We start from the raw sequence: 11,351 nt of genomic DNA, 5'->3' as shown, positions 1-11,351 counted from the left end.
TGTATCCACAGCCAGCCGAACGGATATTCATCCCGTAGACGGGGGCATCCATGGGATGAATACGGACCGCCTTAATGGTGGAATTCCATTTATATAAAGTTAATATGTTTTAATAATAAATATGATATAATATATATTAATTTAAATTTAATAGTGGTCAGATGCCCATCATAAAGTGACATTTCAGCCAAAAAGGCTGCAATGATGTCATCTCCTCGAGTACTCCTCAATAACCCCCCTCTCTCTCTTTCCCCTCCCTCTCCTTCAATTTCATTTCTCTTGCTCCTTCCCTCTTCCTCTCTCCCTTCGTCTTTTCTATTCTCAAGTTAGGGCACCAAGCAACCACTGTTCAATATCTTCTATTTCAGGCCTTTATTCAATATCTTCTATTTTAATGTCTTTTCTATTCTCAAGTTCCAAGCACCAAAACATCAAGCAACAACAAATGATCCATCTTAGCGCCTTTGTTAAATTTAGGTTTTTTAGTTTACTTGGTTTTTTTTTTTTTTTTATTCATGTCTTGGTGCTGAAGTTTATCTTGTTCTATGTCTTGTTGTAGATGTTGCATATCTATTTTTAGTTTTATTTTTACAAGACACAGGGCATGAAGTCATGAACAAATTAATGTTGTAGGGATGTTCTTCCTCTTCTCTCAATGCATCTGACTATGTTAAGGTTTCCAAAGAAAATGGAAGTAATTGGTCAAATTCGAATCAAATCAAATATTCGATATTTTAATTGATTACAAATTCAGTTGTTGGTTTTCAATATCCAATGGATATTTAATTGAATTCGAATATAAGCTAATTCAATTCGAATTTGCTCCATTTATAGGCCTATTTGGTCTTAATACCATCCCCATAATCTTTACTGTCACGTATTAGAAATATATTTGCATGAAGATAAATATACAAGTGTAATAGGCACAAAGATCTGATCTAATAGGCACAATATAATAAGCACGTTCAAAGAGTACTTGATAAATATTATGACAACTATTAAAAGTGGCTTTTAGTTTAAGGTATTTTTAAGTGACATGTGTCAAAATTCTTTTTAAGTATTCATTGAACTTGTTTACAATGTTGTGCCTACTTAATCAAGACAATAATTAGACATCATAACTCCATCGGTCTCTGCATAACCAGGTTAGTCTCCTTCCACCGCAAAATTACCACCCATGCCCTTCTTCCTTCCCACCTACAGGAGTTCAAGCGATGCGTTTCTATGACCAAACATCATAAATCCACCTCAACTGTCGCCATCGCTTCCGTCGCCTTCATCTACGGCGACAAGAGCATTGCTTCTTAGCTCCGTGCCGACGGACGTTCTTTTAGAATTTTTTATTTGTTCTTTTTTTGTATTTTCTATGTTTTATGTACTTTATTACTTTTTTATTTAGATAGTTTTATTTTTCTTTTTCTTGTGTTTTTCTTGTATTTTTTGTATTTTCTATGTGTTCTGTACTTTATTATTTTTATATTAAGATAGTTTTATTTTCTGTATTTCTCTGTATTTTATTTAACTTTATATTATTTTATAAATATTTTTTTAATTAATTTATGACACCACAGGTTGAACCGTTCCACCCAGATGACTGAACCGCAAAACCAGAAAAGGGTCCGCTGACTGGTTCTGTTTATGGATCGCTTTTAAAAACCTTGATTTTTAAAATAATGTATCCGACCCATTCAACCTAAACTAACTAGGTGGTCTGATTCAGTTTGTCGACAAACTGGCTTACTTAATGGCGTGCATAAGGAATTACTAAATATTCAGTTAATTAAGTACTTTAGTATTACTAAAATATTTTCTGCTAAGAAATTAAGGAATTTCAGTTGTTTTATTATTAAGGAATTTTATTAATTGATAACTACTTAATGCTTTTATTCCTGTGCATCGGATGGGCTATCGGAACCCATGTGATGCACAGGTTTTTTATTATGTGAAAGTAATTTTAAATTTCTGGGTAGAGCAAAAGTGTCTTGCTATTTTCATAGATGTGCCAAATAAATCTAATGATTTACTATTTTCATAGCAAAAGTGTCTCGCTATTTTAGTTATGAACCCATGAAATAGCAATAGATCCCCCACCAATAAACATAAACGATAAGCTTTCCTCTTTGCTTCAATTTTCTTTTCAAGGACCTAGAATTAAAGAAACAAAGACGGACGGAAAGCCAATGAATGAAGAAACCTCCATTTTATATGACTAATATTTTATTTATTTTAATATTTTTAAGTAATACTAATTTTATTAATTTAACTTTTTTAAAATGCAATTATTAATAAACTTTTAATTTGTAGTAATTTTTACTAACTTTTAAACGCACTGTTATCCATTTATCTCAAACTCGTATGTTGTATGGCGTTTTCAGTACTAGGTCCAGACAACCCACCATCTCATATTTCCAATTGCCTAAAACCTCCCCCAAAACTAGGGGTGTAACCGTGCAACTTGGGCAGGTTGGGCTGGGTTTATGGTCAACCAGCCCAGGCCCAACCCCAATTATTTGGCTTAAGGCCTTGGCCTATGCTTAGCCCGACGTCAAGATCTATCTTTCCAACCCAAGCCCAGACCAAATTGAAAATTGACATTCTTGCGTTGGGCCTAAGCCAGGATTGGGTTGGTTAAGTGGTCTTATTAGGCTCAGTGTACAAAGATGTTGCATGAACGTTTTTAGCATCATTAATTTAATTTAAACGTTTAAATAGGAATTTTGTAAACTTTCTATATAAGTATGCATAAATTTATGTACGTATATATGTATGCATTTGAGTAATTGAATTGGGTTATGCTTGAGATACTTAGGAGCTAGGTCCAGGGTTTTGGGCCCAAACATAGCCCGAGGATTGAAAATTCAAACCAGAGTCGGTGCAAAAATGTGGGTTGGGTGACTTGGTCGTCGATCCAGGCTTTGGTTTTACTAATTTAAGTTGCACCCCTTACCTAAAACATCTCAACTTCCTAAAGCCTCTCTCAAACTATCTGGCATTTTCAATCTGCTAAAACTTTTTCCTAAAACATCATCCTCTCTCTATCTAGTCATGTATCAATCCACCTTCCAAACACATGCATTTAGCTGTCCATCAACTTAAATCAAATAGGGACCCATTCAAATTCCACCTACAAATTATAAAGATTCAGCTTACAGCACATATAGTTGGGACAACGACTGCAAGATGATGATGATCATAATAAAAGTTAATTATAATCTCTTCATCAAAATCACTGTTTTCAAAACCGGATTGGACCAGACAGTTGGACCGGAAAAACCGGGAACCGGTCCGTTTTCCTCCAAAACCACTTTTTCCCCCCAAAATCATTGATTTGGTCAGCAAACTGCTGAACCGGTCGGTTAACCATTCGAACCGTTTGAACCGTTCGAACGGTTTTGACCATTTTCCAAATTTTTAAATTTTTTTGAAGTTTTTTTATTTTTTTTGTCAAAACGGGCCAGCCATTTGGGTCAAACAGTTGGACCATTCAAACCAGTAACCGGACCTCTGACCGGTTCGTTCATCGGTTCATTTTTAAAAACCATGATAAAAATAATAAAACAATTATAAACTATTGGTTTCATAGTTATTTTTATTGATCTAATATCAATGTAAAAATAATTAAAGTTAATAAAATTGAACAAAAATAATTAGTAAATTTTACTAATAAACATAATAAGATTGATCAGTTTCAAAATTATTTTCTATCAATTCAAAAAATTGATAAAATGTAATGCTTGGGTTTAAAATCTATTTCAATAAAGATTTATTAGTTTAAAATCTACTAATAAACACAATAAGATTTATTAGTTAAATTCTATTTCACCTCCATTTAAAATTAAAACAAAATATGGCCACTCTCACTAGGGGTGCAACTTGGATTGCAAGACTAGCTAGATATAACCCAAAATGTAATGCTTTGGTTGGACTTGGACCAGCTCATCTCAATTGAGAATGTCATAGGGTTATTTCCTCAATTTCACTTAACAATGCCTATAGGTGTTCATGGGTTAGTTCGGTTTGATTTCAAAGAGTTTGGACAATTAAACCGACCTAGTTGGGTTGGGGCACTGGTCACCTAAAACCAACTAACCATTAGTGAAAATCAGTCAACTCAAGTTGCATTGATCTGAGTTTATTAGTTTGGTTTATTGCTTCAAAAGATCCAAATTTACAAAATTAAAATTAAACTTGAAAAATTATAGTAGTATTATTAAAAAATAATTTTTTAAAAAAATCATAATTTAAAATATTAGGAAATATGAAATTTTTTCCATTTTCCAATATTAAAAATTAAATTTAATATATATATATATATATGGTCAGGTTGGTTTTGTTCGATTTACACATGGCCAAACCAAAACCAACCCGACTACTTAGGTTAGCTTAATAGCTGAATCAAAGCCAACCGAAATACTAGAAAATCAACCACCTCGGATCAAGTTGGGTTAAGTTGGTTGGTTTCATTGGTTTGACGTAACAAAGTCCACGCATTACACAAGTCCCAACTATTAATAAATATAAAAATATCCATTTATCAATAGGAATGTCAATGGACCAATTTTGGTTTGCCCCATCCAAATCAAAATCAATTTGGATGGATTGGATGGACCAATAAGACATAGTAAATTTGATCGGTCCAGACTTAATACATCCAAAGTATTTATTGGATTGAATTGGACCTGGTCCGTCCATAATGGATTTATATTGGATTGGGTAAGATTGAATCAATATCTGGTCCATTGATGAAAGATAAGAATACAGGTGTCAATGGACCAGGTTTGGGTTGGAGCCAATCTAAATTAAAACCAATTTGAACATATTGGACCATCTAAACATTGAATTGAACTGATCCAAAATGGTCTAAAATATTCATCAGATTGGATTGTACCTGGTCTATTTATAATGGATTCATATTGGACCGGATCGGATTTGACCAAATCTGGTCCAATTGGCACCCCTATTTATCACAATGTTTGAATACTCTATGCTTTATGAAACTTAATAAATGGGCGCCCCACAGGCACATTCTAATTATACAGCCTAGTTTTCTTTAATAACACAATCCTAACATCATTAAAAAGAATGAATTACTACAGCTTCATGATTAATAATTAATATAAGAAATTAGAATGGGTACAATATAAAAGAGGTGAATAGTGTTAATAGGGTCAATCTTAAACCCAAGGGCTCAACCATATGCGATTGAATAGGGGTACAAGTTAGAAACGGGATCTGCTCCTCTGCACATCTCACCATGCATTGGAAACATCTCCCATACTTATACATTATTATTCACAGGAGATGTTCTCATTGCATGGTGAGATATGCTTGTAAGGTCGGTGTGAGGCATCCTATGTGAGGAGTAGATCCCAAATCTACAAATTGGGTCTGGTTTGGTCGGTTTGAGATCAACCCTAGCCCAAGAGGTTCTGAACCCCTCAACCCTAGCTCTACATGAATAACCCAACCTAGATTCCTTAACCCTAACCCAACCAAAGTTGATTTCGAATTGGCCTAAACCAACCTTTCCATCCTCTTTAGACCTAAATTGAATTTTTATTATCACAATTTTTTATCTGCATTTACTTGTTTGGTTTTTTAATACAAAAGTGAAAAAGAAATGTTTCTAGTCTATAATGAATTATGATGGATCTCTTATTGAAAATATAAGATAATGATAAAAGATAAAACTGTAGAATCAAAATCACTATTGACAACATTTTTTGGGCAAATTTTTTGGACTGTCCTTATAGTTTAATTAATTGACTAACTCTATCTTTAGGTATTGTCTCTTTACCATTAACATTCTTAACAAAAGACCAAAAAGACTATTTTACTCCTTATTCTCCTTCAAATTAGTGGTGGGGGTGGGGGAGAGAGAGGTCGAGAGTCTACCAGCGTCGCAATCACCACTGATGGACGGTGGAACAGGGGAGGGCGGAGGTCGGCCATCCATTTTCTACTGCTTAAAGCTCTACACAGGAAAAAACTAAAGGAGAAAGAAGAAGAAAAGGCATCTACTCAAATTCCTACATTAGAATCTTTGCAATGGATATGCAGCACTCGCGATGGCACTGGGTTTACTTTCTTATTGGCACGCACGATGTGCAACACTCAGGATGGCACCAGGTTTCCTACGGAGCCCTTCTTGTTTGGATCCACCATGTTCATGTTCAGATGTTTGATGGAGAAAACGAGTCCATAGAGCATGGTGTATCGTCAAAATGCAAGAGAGAGGGAGGGCGCCATAACGAAATCAAGCTGTATTTGGATAAAACCCCATAACAAAATCTCTCCATCACCGTTCTTCCACCATTACCATCCCAGACGGAGGAGCTCCACATGAATACTGATATTCAAAGAAAGACAATTTCTAGAAGTGGAATGAGGTTGCTTTTCAACAGATTGAATCTATCTTGAATGATCCCCTTCTTGTAATCTTATACCTATTCGGATGAGATTCATTGCCATCTCTTCCTCCTGTATTTTTTTACTGAGAAAGTACAAACAGCAATCAAGACACTATATCTTATGGCTTTAAATGGTTGTGGAAATACCTCTTGCACTTTGAATTGGCAAAAGCGAAGAAGTAAACTTGTGAATGTGCACAAACAAATCCGATACCCTAGGGTATATTTTGGCACCGCTAAAGTTCAATCTTCACAACCATGACTATTGCTGCTGTAGCCACTCTACCTTCTACTCGTCTCAGCAACCCTTACCAAGATAGTATATCAAGACAGAGCCAATAAGTTACGAAAAAATAAACCAGAGCTTTATAAATTCAAATCCATCTTTTTTCCATGTGAATCTGCAGCACCCCTGCTCTCGGTTAAGCCGTTCATCAACACCTCCAATCAAGCAAGAGCTGAATCGCCATCTTCCCTTCTTCCAATACAACTCCCTCAACCGCAGTCTGCATTTGCACACACTAACCAACTCAACTATGAAGGGTAATTGATGGTGCGCAATCCGGCTGGTTCTAGCTGTTAACAATCTTGCCTTTGAACGGAACTACAGGGAACCTGAAACGGAGAAGATGAGGAAGCTCCGGGGGGAACCCGATATGGATGCTCCGAAGCTCAAGTTAGAATTCTTCAAAGGCAAAATAAAACCAGATGGCGCAAAGTTCGCATACCTTGTTCTTGGGGGGTAGGGAGCCTTTTATAACCACCTCGCGCACTCACTTCTAAGCTTCTGTCAGTTCGGATGTGATCCCCTTTGGCTGGGCATAACCGCCACTGCTTTCTTTGTCTGAGCCGTCTCTGCGGCTGGTGACGACAGTGGCAGGTGGCTGTTGAAGTGCGGCTGTCAAGCGTCAGATCCCAAGTCAGTCGGGTGCGCCACCCTCGGATACGGACATCCTTGGTGTTAGGTATGGTACGTTTGTTCAGTCTAGCGTCCTGGAGGTGAAGTGCTGGAGTGATGAGCGAGATGAAGTCTTGAGTTCAGATAGGGGAGTGTCCCGAACTGCCATGAGGCGGGCCAGTCCGGGTCATTTGCTTTGTGTGAGGCTTGGGGCCTAAGGAAGAGTTCGAGCTCCTTGTAGGGAGTTCGGGCTCTTTGTAGGGAGTTCGGGCCCCTTGTAGGGAGTTCGGGCTCCTTGTAGGGAGTTCGGGTCCCTTATAGGGAGCTCGGGTCCCTTGTAGGGAGTTCGGGCTACTGGTTCCTCCATTCGGTGCTCGCGCATTGGGCACGTTGTTGTGCCGAGCTGTTGCCCTTGCCACGTGTTAAATGATTACGAGGTCGGGCCAAATCTTCCTTCATCAATTGCCCCCCACTCCTCGCTCAAGAGGCTTGCCTTGGCGCGAGGAGTTTGCGAGGTGGTGGGTGGATTTGTCCCGTACTTTGAACTGGTTTACTGATAGCGTGAGGTGTTCGTCCGGAGTTGCCCAGGTTTTCTCGAGCGCCAAAGAGAAGAAAAACGCGCCAATCTATCTAAAAAATGCTGACAGATGTGGCAGCGCGCGCTTATCTCAAATTTCAAAAAAGCGCGTCGTTGGGAGACGTGGCAGTGGGTCTTTTCAAATTAAAAAAAAACGCGTCGTTGCCGCTTTTAATGCGAGGGGACGTGCGCTGGTTCTGTCAGTTTCAGAAAGACGTGCATCGGCGTTCCGTCAATTTCAGGAAGACGTGTGCCGATGTTTCGTCAGTTTTAGAAAGACGTGCGTCAATCACGTCTTGGTCTTTGCGGACGTGTGGTCAACGTGACTACGGGCCATCGGATTGGTTTTGATCTGAGTCGTTGCTTCTCAGTCACTGTGGGTATAAATAGTGGAGGGACCCTAGTTGTTGTCACTTCTGTGCTTTTCTCTCGAGCTTGCGTCCGAGTTTCAGCTCACGTTGGGTCTGACTACAGGGTCAGTGTTAAGTTTGTGAGTTATAAGGCTAGGATCAATACCGGGCATATCGGCTACAGACCATGCAAAAATATATAAATTTTGAAGTAAGAAACTCACCAGTTCGGCCCGTAGAGGCTCCTTGATGGAAGCACCGATCTGTATTGTCCGAGCTGGATCCGTAGCCGAAGTCAAAATTGCGATTGTTTCCTCCATGGGCGAAGCTCGTTCCCCGCCTTGCTCCGTCGGCCGCTCCAGCTCGAGGTCGTCGGTCGCCTTGGTTTTTCCCTTTAGGGCGGCAACATAATACTTGCGTGACTCAAGTTGGTGGCCCCACGCTACCTCCACACCGAAGTCTGTAGGGAACTTCATTGCCAGATAGTAGGTGGAGACCACTGCCCGCAGAATATGCGTAAATGGCCATCCTATTATGGCATTATATGGGGAGGGTGTCACGACCACCAGGAAATCGTGGTTGAGTGTGACCGCACAAGGCCATGTGCCAACTTCCACAGGTAATGTTATCTTTCCGAGGGGCCTGACTTCCTCTCCGTTGAAGCCCACCAGGGGAGTGTTTGAGGGCTTCAGCTCGCTTCTCTACAACTATAGCTGGTCAAACGCCGATTTGAAGAGGATGTCTGCCGAACTACCTTTATCCACAAGCACGCGCCTGACTTCGAAGTCGTTGATCCTTAGTTTTATGATGAGCGCGTCATCGTGGGGGTAGTGGACACCTCACGCATTGTATTCTGTGAAGAAGATTGGTTCTTCTGTCTTCGCCCTCTTTGGAGGGTTCTGTTCTTCTCGGGCTGCCTCGCGAACTGATGTCCAGGCTGCTACCGAAGTACACCCTGCTACCCCCAAAACTCCCACTATTACATGGATGGTTCCCCGAACTGGCCTCTCTTTCGGAGGTTGTCGTTGCGACGCTTCGGTTGGTCTGCTGTTGGGCTCGGGGGCATCCTTTCCGTGCTCCCCTTGCCGACCTGCCTTATCGTTATTATTATTATTATGCTATACAAAATTTCTCAAGTATCCGCGATGGATGAGTCCTTCTATCTCATCCCGGAGATTATTACACTGCTCGGAACTATGACCGTGATCTCTATGAAAACTACAGTACAAATTTTTATTTCTCTCGTTTGGATTCCCCTTCAGGCGAGGTGGCCACTTCATGATGGGGCGTCTTTGATCATCATCAATATCTCGGTCCATCTTGTGTTTAACGACGTGTAATCCGTCCGAATTGCTAAGGGAGCTCGGGACGGCTGGCTCGGCTTTGCCTCCGGACCGGGTTTCTTCTATCACCTGGGTTGGGGGGCTCACCTTCTCTTTTCCTTTTCTCGACCCCGCCTTCGGTCCTTTGGTTTATCTCTTCCTCTGTTCTCATGAACTTGTCTGCGAGTTTGAGAAATTCGGCCACAGTCGCGGGCTGGCTGGCTACCATGTGCCATTTAAACTCCTTGTGCGTTACACCTCTCTTGACCGCCGCGAGTTGTACCGTGGGGTCTAATCGCGGTATCTACAAGCACGCTTCATTGAACCGCTTGATGTAGCCCCAGATGGATTCTCCTTCTCTTTGGACTACTCCGAAGACGCTTTCCTCAGTTCTAGGGCACCGCTTGCTGGTAACGAAGTGTGCTGTGAAGACCTGCACGAACTGGGTCCAGCTTCTTATTGACCCTGGGGCTAGGTTCCTATACTAGGTGCGGGCCACCCTCTAAAGGTGGTGGTGAAGGCCACGCACATGCATGATTCACTGGCCCTAGCGAGGTGCATTTGGGATTGGAAAGCATCGACGTGGTCGTTGGGGTCAAAGGACCCATCATACTTGTCCAAAGGTGGAAGCTTGAAGTCTCTAGGCATGGGGACTGCCAGGAGTTCTAATGCGAGGGGGGAAGGAACTGAGAGAATCGGGGCAGCTTTTACCTCGTCCGAGCTCGTCTCTTCCTTACCTCTGAGCTCGAGCAGGACACGGGTGGCAGTTCGGCGACTTCGCCGATGCCTTCGTTGTTGAGTGGGCCTGGTACTGGCGCTGCTGGCCTCTGTGTTGCTGAGTTCGATGGGCCCGGAATGTTGGTAGTCTGCTGCCAGGGCGCTGAATCGGTTCTCTGTGAGCGGGAACTCGGGCCTGGAGAGCCGAGGTGCTGACCTTGCGGGCAAGGTTCCTGACCCGCCTGCGAGTTGCAAGGCGGGGGTGATTTTTCTTTCCCTTCGGCCTGGGGATGAGGCCTGGTTGTTAGGGGGGTTCTGGGGCCGAGAGGCTTCTCACTGGTGGAGGCGTCCACCCTGAGGGGAGGCCTTAACCGGCTTTGGAGCAGGGTGCCGAGGTGGAAGCAGTGATTGGTTTAGGGGTAGTTGGGGGAACTACTACTGGTAGTGCTGTTGAGAGAGGTGGTGTAGTACTTGGTGCCGCTGGAGTTGATGCTACTGGAATTGTTGCATTTGGGCTTGCATTGCCCGCATGCATTGCATCAGGTCGTCAAACTGGATCTGGCAGGTCACTAGGGGCACAGCAGTTGGTTCAACAAAAGTTGTTTCGATAGGGAGTGGAAGAGGGATGCTCATGGCAGGAAGGTTTACGGGCGCCACTGTTTGAGGCGCATTCAAGCTGGGGATCCCGTCCACCAGAAGGGGGATGGTGAACTGTCCGATGCACACCACGGGGGTTTGGAGTTGTTCCCGGTAGTGTTCGTCTCTGTGCCACGTCCAACATTGTTGGAAGAAGCCATGAGTGTTGGGATTTTTGGAAGAAGAGGTTATGAGAGTTTTAGAGGGAGGCTTTTAGAAGCGTTCCCACAGACGACGCCAATTGATGGTGCGCAATCCGTCTGGTCCTAGCTGTCAACGACCTTGCCTCTGAACGAAAATACAGGGAACCTGAAACGGAGAAGATGAGGAAACTCTGGGGGGAACCCGGTATGGATGCTCCGAAGCTCAAGTTAGAATTCTTCAAAGGCAAGATAAAACCAGATGGCGCAAAGTTCGCATACCTTGTTCTTGGGGGGTAGG

The sequence above is a fragment of the Nelumbo lutea genome, chromosome 5 (genome assembly GCF_056320005.1).
Source record: "Nelumbo lutea isolate HS-2025 chromosome 5, American lotus-T2T, whole genome shotgun sequence".
NCBI classification, from domain to species: Eukaryota; Viridiplantae; Streptophyta; class Magnoliopsida; order Proteales; family Nelumbonaceae; genus Nelumbo; species Nelumbo lutea.
This window is presented reverse-complemented; position numbering follows the sequence as displayed.